Source organism: Enhydra lutris, unplaced genomic scaffold (genome assembly GCF_002288905.1).
Source record: "Enhydra lutris kenyoni isolate GAN:26980312 unplaced genomic scaffold, ASM228890v2 scaffoldscaffold36, whole genome shotgun sequence".
NCBI classification, from domain to species: domain Eukaryota; kingdom Metazoa; phylum Chordata; class Mammalia; order Carnivora; family Mustelidae; genus Enhydra; species Enhydra lutris.
Window position 1 is genome coordinate 2,599,168 of NW_019154120.1, and position 10,834 is coordinate 2,610,001.

The following is a 10,834-nucleotide window of genomic DNA, read 5'->3' on the forward strand; positions in this document are numbered from 1 at the left end:
AGTACGGGCAACGCTTTTCCTCCAACCCCAAGAAAGGACCTTAGCAAAGGGAGGGTCACCGTCACCCCCGGGGGCAGCACGCGCGTGCGGGTACCTCAGCGGGATGGACCGGTCCTGCTCACAGAGCCTCCTGCCCTCGTCTGAACACTTTCTGAGTGTTCTGCAAACTGCCTGGCCTTGGCGTCCCAGGTCCTACAGTCTCCGTGAACGAGGACAGAACAGGGAGGCGGGCTGGGAGGGATGACTGTCGGGGCCCCCGGTCTCCGGGCCACCCCGGGCTGGTCGAGAGCTGGCAGGTGAGGGCAGGAGGCTCCGTGGGGGAGGGAAGTGCCCGCCCCCGCTCACTGGCCTCTGTGTATCTTTGTAGGTGACACCACGCACACCTCCTCCGTCACAAGGAAAGGTAAGACCTTGGAACACGGTCCTTAATTGTCACTCGGCCTGGAGACCTTCCCTGAAATCCCTAAATGTACCAAAAAGAGGCCGGGCCTCACGGCTGCCTGACTTCCCCGAGTAGCACAGGCTGCGGAAAACCGAGCGGAGAGTGGGGCCAACTCCCAGCTCGCTCTCCCCTCTCCGCCCTCGCCCCGAATCCGCCCTGAGCCGTCCCCGCCCCGGGACCCGGCGGGTGTCCGCACTGCTCGCGCTCAGCAGCATCCTGACCTGCTCGCTTCGTAAAAGACTTTCTCTCTCCCTGCCTCAATGACAATGTCACTGTCTCTCTCTCTCCCACAGGGGCGAGGACTGTCTCTCAGCAGATTTAGCTGGGTAGGTGACACGGCATGTCCGCGCGGCTCCCTCTCCCTTCTGCTCCTCACAGCTGCCTGGCATCTGCGTCCCACCCTGCGAGGCTCCCCTTCTTCCTCATCAGGCCCAGGGCCCACGCCATCGAGGACCACCTTCTCCTCCTGAGGGGAATCCAGGGCCCCCGCCGCCGACCCCGCAGCGGGGCACAGGTCTCTGCTTCCACGCCAGACCAGGTGGCTCCATGCCTGAGAAAGTTCTTGACCTCCTTCCAGCACAAGGGGGCGGATACTGGTTCCCATGGGGCAGGCCCAGGGAGGCCTGCGCCCGGCGGGCTGTCCAGACCCCAGCCCAGCCCCCAGGCTGACCCTTGGCGATGCCACCCCCTGTCACATGGTCTCATGAAGCCATGAGACCAGGCGTAGCAATAACCACAGTGTAGCTCTCAGCATCCAGGAACGTCGTCTGAGGAACACCGGGAACCAAGTGCCCACCACGATTTTAAAGGCCGGCCGGCTTACTTTCTAGACACCGGTGACCTGCGGTGGTGTCTAAGCCGGCTGAAAACGCCTATCGCGTGTGCTAACCAAACCTGTAGACGTTGGTTAGGAGTAAATGCCAGATGCGGCTCTTACTTGGCTCAGGCTGCCGTTTGCGGGATAAAATGGAAGAACAACCACGACCTATAGGCCAGGACCTCATGTGCGCTGGACACCCAGCCCGAGTCCCTAGTGCAAGACGGGCACATCCGTGGGGCTCAGTTAATGGGCATCACACACACGGATGAACAAAGTTTGAAAGAAAGAGAAAGGAGGGAAGCGAGAACAGTGGGGGGTGCGCAGGATGGGGAGGCCCGCCGAGCACGTTAGGGGGTTCCGTAAGGCTCATGCATGGCCCCAGCATGTTCTTACATGGAATTTGCTGGAACGCTTTATGCACATGTATTTGAGCCTTTTCTGAACGATGTGAACGACTTTGCAAAAAGGGGCGGAGCGTGTAGGCAGCCGGTGGGCTGGGCCTTGCCGTGACGGACGTCTGACCATCTGTGCCAGTAGGAGACCAAGAGGAACTGTGGAAGGAGCTCTTGTTTTGGTGACCCCCTGGTCTGCCTCCTGACTTTCTAGGCCTGGACGCTTGGGCAGGATGTGGAGTCAGCCGTCCTGGAGAAAGTGTGGGGGCCAGGGAGGAGGCCCTTCCCCCCTCAGGGCACTCGGAACCCGCTTCACCCAGCAGCTAACCGGAAAGACCTTTGCTCCCCTCTGCGTCCCGTTTTGGAGCCTACTAATCTTTATTCAGTTTCTCTTTTTTCCAAAGCAAATCCAGCTCATTCATCTGCTCGTGGGTCCATTTTCTCGAGCTACAGGACGGCCTTCCTGCTTGGAGGGTGTGGAAGTCGCCCGTGCTTCTTCTAAACTATATCAAACATTTCTTGGTAAATTCCAGGTTGTCTAAAGATAGAAGCAACCAAGAATTGGAAAGGACGAAAAGTCAAGCAGATCATTTAATCTGGAAACCCACCCTTGAGTTTTGTTCTCAGAAGTTCCTAGTTGGAGAAAAGCAAGCGAGACAGAGAATGTGACACGGGTGTGTGAGGCGTGGTTTCCTGCCGCGTCGTGTGTCTGCATGTGGCACCTGCATGCTTGGCCGTGGCCTGTCCCTCCGTGGGACGTCCCGGAGTGAGCGCGTCCACAGGAACCTCTGGACCCCAGGGCAGCCCGCCCTCCACTTGCCTCCACCACCTTTAGGATACGGGGGACCCGCACGGATCCCCGTTCCCTCCAGCCCGGACCCGTCTGCATGCTGCAGGGACCCTCGGCGAGGCAGAGGGATCCGGGGCGCCACCAGGTTTATTTCGTTGACTAGATTGTCAGGCGCAGACCCGAGCGATCCCCCGTGTCCTGCCGAAGAACCTGAACTCCCAGAGCCTGTCTGTGAAGACAGAGCCGTGGGGCAGGCAGCAACCTTATCTGAGAACCCCCAGCCTGCTTGGCACCCGCGTGACATGGTGCACGAGCCTGGGGATCCCCATTCTGCGAACACTAACCTCCCTGTGTCAGCACCTCCCAAGCCCCCCAACTCCTTTCTTGTGTCCGTGGGGGAAGATCCCATTTGAAAGTAAAATAGCTCTGAAAGTAGACGAGTCTGGGATGCGGACATCCTGACATGTCAGCAATCACTAGCCCTGCTCTGTGCCACGCGGGGAATTTCTTCCTTCCCCGAGCGCACGGGGGCTGCTGGCACCGGGAGGCCGGGCACGGCCTCTCCCGAAACAACGGCGAGCACGTGCCCGAGCTTACAGGCTCTGTTGGCAGGGCAGCACATCCGTAACCTTGCAGAACCCTCCCAGTCACCCCTAACCCCATTTTATAGATGAGGAAACTGAGGCTCAGGGTGGCTTTCACACTTGCCCGAGGTCGCACGGCGAGGGAGTGGAGAGCCAGGGCTTCATCCAGGCTGCGGGGTGCCTGCGGCTGTGCCCTGGTGTACGGTGGCAGGGACACGGCTTGCTGGCCGGAACTGCCCCCTTCCCTCCTTCACGACCGTACCAGATCCCGGTCCCCCAAGGGGGTGCACACATCCGCTCTCAGGGCACCGAAGCCATGGCCCGGGGAGCTGGTGCCGGGTCATCCTGGGGAGAGCTCATCTGGGCCAGAGAATCTGAAGCTTCTCCTTCCGCTTTAGAAAAGTAAATTGTGCTAAGGCCGAGGCTCCGGACCCTGCAGACCGCTGCAGGAGGAGCCGGACATGACGAGCTCACCCGGAGAAGCAGGCAGGGCCCCCCAGCTCTGGCGCCTGGCCTCCCGCTGCTTCAGGCCCAGGAAAGTGCCCCCTGGGGCCGAGAGCTGGCCGGGTGCGCCCTTCCTGCGGGCAGGGGAGCCAAGGCCGTTCACCGGGGTTAGCTCGACCTTGCCGCTCTTGAGAGCCACACGGTGGAGCGGTCCGGCTCCGATCTTTCTCTGAGAGCGTTTGGGCGCCCATCTCCCAACGCGCGGCAGCCGGGGCTGGGCCGACGTGGCAGCACGGAGCGGCCCTGGGCCTCGACTGAGCGGGCCCGTCCCCGCCCCGCAGCCCGTCCCCCGCACGGCCGCCCTGAGGGCTCTCTGGTCTCTTGCAGGGAGGCGAGGGGCAGAAGCCAGGATTTGGCTACGGACGCCGAGCTCCAGCTCACAAGGGGCTCAAGGGGGCCCATGACGCCCAGGGCACGCTCTCCAAAATCTTCAAGCTGGTAACGTAACCCTTGTGACCCTTCTGATGGTCAGGGGTGCGCGGCGGGTGGACGAGGGGCGGGACCAGGGGCGGGGCGGGGGTGGGCGGGGGGTGGGGCAGAGGCGGGGCCCAGACCTTACCCACTGTTCCTCTGCGGTTCACCTGCTAGGCTGGCCCAGGGACCAGGACGTGACTGCAGGGGTGGCCCAGGCTCCCTTGGGGACCTCGAGGATACATGAGGGGTCCCACGCGAGGCTCCACCACGCCCTGCGGAAGCAGGGGTGGCTGTGGGCGCTGACCTTGTCTGGAAGCCCTTGGTGCCGAGGCCTCAGATCTGTGACCCCCGAGAAAGGGAGCAGGAGCCGAGGGGCCGGGGGAGGTCAGTGATCAGGCGGCCAGAGGTCCCGGGAACCCACGGGGGCTGCCTGATATGGACGCTGTGGTCACTGGCCCCGGGGCCATGGTCAGGTGTGAGCTTGGCAGGGCCCGGGCACCTGGACGGGGCGTGAGAAGGCAGCGTGAGGACGGCAGGTGGGGTGGGCCCTCTGGCTTCTGGCTGGACTCGGACAGTCCTGAAGTGCAGCAGAGCCTCAGAGAGCCCCACAGCCGCCCATCTCGGCTCTGGTCGAGCCCAAGGTTGGCTTTGCGGTATGCGGAGGGGCCCACTGGCCTCCGTTCATTCCTGTACACTCGCAGGCCAGGGAGCCCACAGGGATCCCAGGCCTCCCCCCCAGCTCCGGCGTAGGGCCTGCGGGACGCCATCCTCAGGGGCTGTAACTGCCTGGACCCCGGATGCCCGACAGCCTCGGGCACGGGGCCGCCCACAAGCAGCCGCCGTCCCCGGGGGCAGAGGCCTCAGATGGTCATAGGGGCACGTTGGGTAGCTGAGAGCCCAGGCTGGCGGTGCTCACGGTCAGGGCCCTGTGGCTGCCCCTGCGCCCTGTCCGTCTGCGGTCAGGCTCACTCCGCGGACGGGTGCTTGCCGTGCCTCACCGCGTGCTCTTTGGCGGGGGGGGGCATGTAGAGAGCATGTTCTCGTGGTGGGGGACAGAACGTGGTTGGAATGAGTGCCCCGGGACAAGGCAGGGTCCCCTGGATGGCTGCCCACAGTGCTGGGGAGGGGCCAGATAAGGCCTCGTGGGCCAGGGTCGAGGAACCGGTCACACAGCTGGGGGCAAGCCCAGACTGGAGGAAGCAGAGGCCCCGGAGGAGACAGGTCAGACAGGGAAGGGGTCCCCCACACAGAAGGCCCTGGGACCCCCAGAGGGCTGCATCACTCGGGTCCCCTGACGCCTGACAACATGGTGTTCACGCTGAAAGGCTAGCCGTGAGTCGCTGGCAGAGACCAGCCTAGGTGGGGCTGGGGTTTCTGCAGCCCTCATATGGGGTCTTGGCGGTGGACCCGAGGTCCTTGCAAGAGCCCACACCTCGGGGTCACAGCTGGCAGGGGCCAGGGTTGCTCCACGCCCCATGGGGACACATTGCACCTTCCGACAGCCCAGGACAGTCTCCAGGCTGACTTGAGGCACGAGGGAGTGCCGTGCATCACTGGACGGGGCGCCCACAGGCGGACTGCCACGGGCACCGCTGTCTGAGTCACGTTCCCACATACTTCCTCGTTAGAGTAACGACCGAGTGGCTGTTTCCCCTTCCCGTGAATCCACACGAGGCCGCAGGCTTCCGTGCCTCGTGGCCAGAGAGCCAGTACCTAACAACAACCACGGTTCCCTGCAAGGTGCCCAGGACCGGCTCCCTCTCCGCCCTCAAGAAGCGCCATCGGGAGACAGACGCCAGCACGTACAGGGCAGGGTTCCTGTGTTAGGGCAGGAAAGGCATCAGCGAAGGCATAAGGCCCCAGGGTGCCCACAGCCCCCTGTCCGGAGAAGGTAACTCATGAGGAATTGCCTGTTTGTCCTTCCTGGGGGAGGGTTTGACATCGCTGCAGGCGGAGAAAGACGAGACACCCCAGTAGGAGGGGATGTTAGCGTGGGCACAGCCGCACACCCTGTCCGCCGGCTGGTGTCCCAGCCCCGCAGATAGACACGTCGTGGATTCTTACCGCCCCTTTGAAAGCTTCATCACCACTTGTCTTCAGGCCGGCGGGCACATCCTGGGGGAGCTGTGCGTTTCCATGGAAATTGCACGTCTAGGGGTTCTGGGTTACAGATGAGAACAGGAGCATCCCCTCGGCTCCCCCTGTCCTCAGACCACCCGCTGGGGTCACAGTAGACAACCTGATTTAACCCTAAAAGGCTCTGCTGTGTGCAGCTTGGTGGTATCATGCTGGAGATCCGGCCGCCGGAAGGCAGGACCTGTGCCTTCCGCAGGCTTCTGGTCTCCCCCAGTTCGGGCTCAGCCTCAGGCAGCCACGCACGAGGCCCCTCAGCCCCAGTCACCCTTGACAGGAGATCTCTAATCTGCATGAGGGCGCTTTCTAATCAGCCCCCTAACACATCACGGTCTTACCATTTATGGTGGAATAGTTGGGTCTGTGACCCCAGTAATCATGGGGTCATGTGTGCTGATCTTGCCCCGCCTATGCGAGAAGCTTGTGGGTTGAGCGGAGCAGCCGCGTCCCTGTCCAGCATGTTCATCGTGGGCGACAGACACAGGCCTGTGAGGTCCATTCGTTTTCACTCGGTTCCGTGTTTTCCTACATGTCTGTTTGTACAAAGTAGTTTAGAAATTGTAAAGCTTCCGTGGGGTTCAAGGGAAGCTTCAGTTTATCAAATTCAGTGACTGTGGCTTTCATGAGATTTTACTACACGAATGTCTACGAACTGGCCAGCCGCGGTCGCAGGGCTGAGTGAGCCCACGCGCGTGGTATCGTCGATTGAAAACTCCCTCCAGAGGCGAGAAGGGCTCCAAGGCAGTGAGTGTGGACGGAGGTTCCCCAGTACTCAAGGGGGTGCCCTTGCCACAGATGGTCCACCCCGTGGGCTGGGAACTGCTTGGAAACCCTGCATTTCTCTGAATCATTAGGGAACTGCATCAAAATATTACCAGTTTCTTCTTTGCAAATGCACAGCTGAGAGTTTCCCACACAGGGGTAGGGAAGGCAGGGATGGAACGCACGGCCTTCCCGCGGGTCCCCTTCCTTCCTACTCCAGACGCGGCCTCAGGCCGACCTCCTGCTCGTGGTCCAGCCCGTCCACTCAGCTGAGCCCGGGGCCAACCCGCTGCTGGCATCGACCTGCTCGAATGTGCGGAGAACCTGGCAGGGAGGAGAGCATGAGACCCGCCCAGCAGGGCTGCTGGGTGGAACCTTGACTCCGCCGCTGGCCGCGTGGCCATGGGGCATCACTCAATGGGGCTGTGCTCTGGCTCCTTGGACTGGAAAACAGAGACAATAAGCACCCCGCCTCCCGGGCTGGCGTCTCCTTCCACCATGGTGGGGACTTGCTAGGAGCAGGCACAGTCATAGAAATAACACCGGATGCCCACCATTGTCCTGCGCTCAGGCGGAGCCCCGGGAGGTGAAATGCTGTCTCACGGGACTGTACTGCACAGGATGGCGGGTGGACGCCCTCTGTTCTAGGAAGCAGGGGGTCCGCCCCTTTTCAGAATGAGACTGCACTTGCCAGGGAGCCGCGCAGATGAATTTTGGGGGGCTCAGAAAGCGGGGAGGCTCGTGCAGACTTGCGCTGGGCTCCCCCGGAGGGCAGCACTGAGGGCCGGCTTGTGGAAAGCCAGCCGGGCCGTCGGCCCCGCCGCTCCTGGGGGCTCGCCAGGTACTCCAGGGGCTGGAGTCCCGTAAATGTTCTCACCGAGGAAACTAACACCCCACAAAGCAGTTGTTGAACAATGTAAAGGGTCTTCTGGAAACCCGACAGATCCGAGCTGTGGTCTCCCTCTGTGCACGGGCACAGGAGGGGGCGTCGCCGGCACCAGGCTTCTGACGCCCAGCTCACTGCACAGGGTGGCGGCCACGCTGCGACTGGGGTGCTGTCCAGGGCACAGGTGGCATGTGGTGACGTGTGCTTTCACAGGTACCTTGCTTCCGGGGGCCTCTTGGTCTCGGCCCCCCATACGTGACGTGGGTGCTGGCTTTCTGGGTCCTGGGCAGGCAGCCCGGGAGCTTCTCCGAGGGTCCCGACACACCGGGCGAGTTCGCGCTCAGAGTGCTGGGACACGTGCAACCAGAGCCCCAGCCTCAGAGCCAGGCGAGATGGTCCGCGAGTGGGGTTCCCGCTGTGGGATCCTGGCGTGGGAGCGGAGGCCCTGGCCCCACGCACGTCATCTAATTGTGTGTTTCCTCTTCTCAGGGAGGAAGAGACAGTCGTTCCGGATCCCCCATGGCGAGACGCTGAAGCCCTCCCCTGGGGTCCCCGAATCCTGTCCTCAGCTTCTTAATACAACTACCTTACGAATTTAATACCGTCCACATCCGCTCCCCACGTGTAGCAAACACCCTGCCTAATGCCCGTTGAGCTGCGCACACGGTGGGCCAGGCACTCCGCGCCCTGCGGTTCTGGCCATCAGCCGAGCGGAGGAGACGCAGACAGACGGTCAGCGGTGACTTTGTGTCCGAAGAGAGCGCGTGCCCGGAGCCCCCTCCGCCCAGCGTGGCCTGGACGCTGGCGGCGCCGGGGCACGGACGCACCTCCGAGCTCACCCTCCTCCCTCGGACTGGCTTTGCTGACTCAGCTTCCCCAGGCTTCGCAGGTGCTGCCGTGCGACGCCACTGTGGACACAGGGATGCGTGCGGGGCGGTGAGGACTGCTGATCCGAGCTTCCTTTGTTTCCTTTGGTTTCTCTCCCCGCCCCCGGCTCACCTCCTAACACACACTCACTCTCCCTCCAGGATGAGCAGTCAGGAGCGGCACAGGGGCTTTCAGTACGTGCAGTGCGGGCGGGTAGCTGGGAGAGTCCCATGTGGTGGGCGCGGAGGGCGCCCGTAGGCGGCGGCTCCCCACCACACCCGGTTGGCGGGTCTCAGGCGCGGTTGCGAGGGGACAAGGAGGCAGAGCTGGGCTGGGCCACGGCCCCAACGGGAAACAGGATCTTCTTGGAAATTAGGTGATGGCACGGCGGGAGCCAGAGCGGCTTCTACGAACAGCCTGTTTCCCCCCGAGCCCAGCAGGAGAGTCCAGGGAGACGCTTGTCTCAGAGTGGGACTGGAGAAGTTTTCCGGGTGGCCTTGTGGCGTCACCCTGGTCACTGTGGGAGGTGACCGGCGGTGCTCCTCACGGCAGTGCGCACGGCAGATACTAACCCTCGGTGGACAGATAACCTCCGTCAGCTGGCATCCCGACACGGACGCGCGTGGCCACGGGCTTCGGAGGGCCCGCGTCCCAAGTGGCGGGGCCGGACGTCGTGGGGCCCGGGCCTGGCTGGCCCTGCGAGCAGAGACGGGGGCTCCTCTAAATTGTGTCTTTTCTAACTCGAGCTCACCTTTCCTGTGCTCCCCTCATAACACACTGACCCACCGTTTGATTTTAGCTACGTCTTAGAGGCCTTCCAAGGAGCCACACCGGCGTCATCCTCCCTTAGAACGAAGATGAGGAGTAGTCAGCACACCAACGTAACCCCGTCCTAATTCCGATGCCCGGTGTGGGCGTAATGTAATGTCTATTAACCCATAGCCTCAGTGATGAGAGGGTTACGGGGGAACAAGGAACAAAATTTCAGAAATGAAACCTCCACATTTCATGACACACACACACACACGCTCTACGTCTTCGAGCTGACTGTCGGCCGAGGGATCTTTGTGTGCGGCCACCCCAGACAGCGAGCACGGTGATGGTGGGGGCCTCGTGGAAACGACACACCGTCGGTCGATATCGAAATAAAATAATAAACTTTTAATGATCCTTGTGTGGTGTCTTCTTTTATCTTTGTTCTGGTCTGCAGAACGCGGGCTCCAGCGACACGAAGATGAGAGGTCGCATCTCAGGGGTGACACGGGTGTGGGCTGTGCCGTCGGGGACGGGGCGCGGGCTGGTGCCCAGTGGCTTTTGCATCAATAAGGGAGAGTGGACTAGAGGCCACAGTGAGGGCCCTGATTGGCTATGTCACCAGGAAAAGATTTTTCATTTTGTTCTTACACAATCTTTTAAAGCGTATTTGCATTACATTGTCTTCACCAGAGGAAACACCTGTTCACGTGAGCTAAAGAAACTCGGGGAAACTACTCTATGCCACGCAAAGCCACGGACAGCATGAGGGATTTGGGAAATTCTGTGTTGTTGTTTTGGGTGACAACAATTTTGTTTCAAAAAAGAGAAGCCAAAATCTTTGTTTTCTCTTGCTTTTAACAAGTCCTGGTTCCCTTCTGTCTCTGCAGCAGCAGGGAGGGAACTTCTGCACCTGTGAGCATAGTGGGGGCGGCCCCCATGCTGGGATGGTGGCGGGAGGACACGAGCCCACTGTCTGGAGCCCCCAGCCTGGGGAGCCGCCCTACTCGCCAGGCGCCAGCCCTTCCCTCTTCTGAGCCCCCAAATGCTTCGACCAAGAAATCAGGAAAATCATGCATAGAGAGTCATTTTTTTAAAGATTTTATTTATTTATCTACTTATCCGAGAGCAAGGGAGAGCACACGCAGGGGGAGCAGCAGACTCCCCACTGAGCAGGGAGCCCGATGTGGGGCTCAGTCCCAGGACCCCCATATCACAACCTGCGCTGAAGGCAGACGCTTCACCGTTGCAGCCACCCATGCGCCCCGAGAGTCACATTCTTACGATAGTGTTTTTGGAGTTGGCCGGTCTCTTCTAATGGTACATATACAGGACGCACCTTCAATGGTAAATCAAGGGTTAATCCTGCAGGGACACAGCGACTGGCACGACAACACTCAGAGACATATTTCAAAATAAAACAAGGCAGAACTGGAGCGGAACCTCGGGACGTGCACTCTCCCCGAGCGCTTTCCCACGAGGTGGGC

The 10,834-nt window shown here is 61.3% G+C and overlaps 1 long non-coding RNA gene across 1 annotated transcript; it reads left to right on the forward strand.

Annotated features, from left to right (window-relative positions):
* Positions 1–378: 378 nt before the first annotated feature.
* Positions 379–9,678, forward strand: LOC111154320. Its single transcript, XR_002641079.1, has 4 exons — positions 379–403; positions 736–768; positions 3,860–3,970; positions 8,217–9,678. It is a non-coding gene; the product is annotated as an uncharacterized LOC111154320 (long non-coding RNA).
* Positions 9,679–10,834: the final 1,156 nt, after the last annotated feature.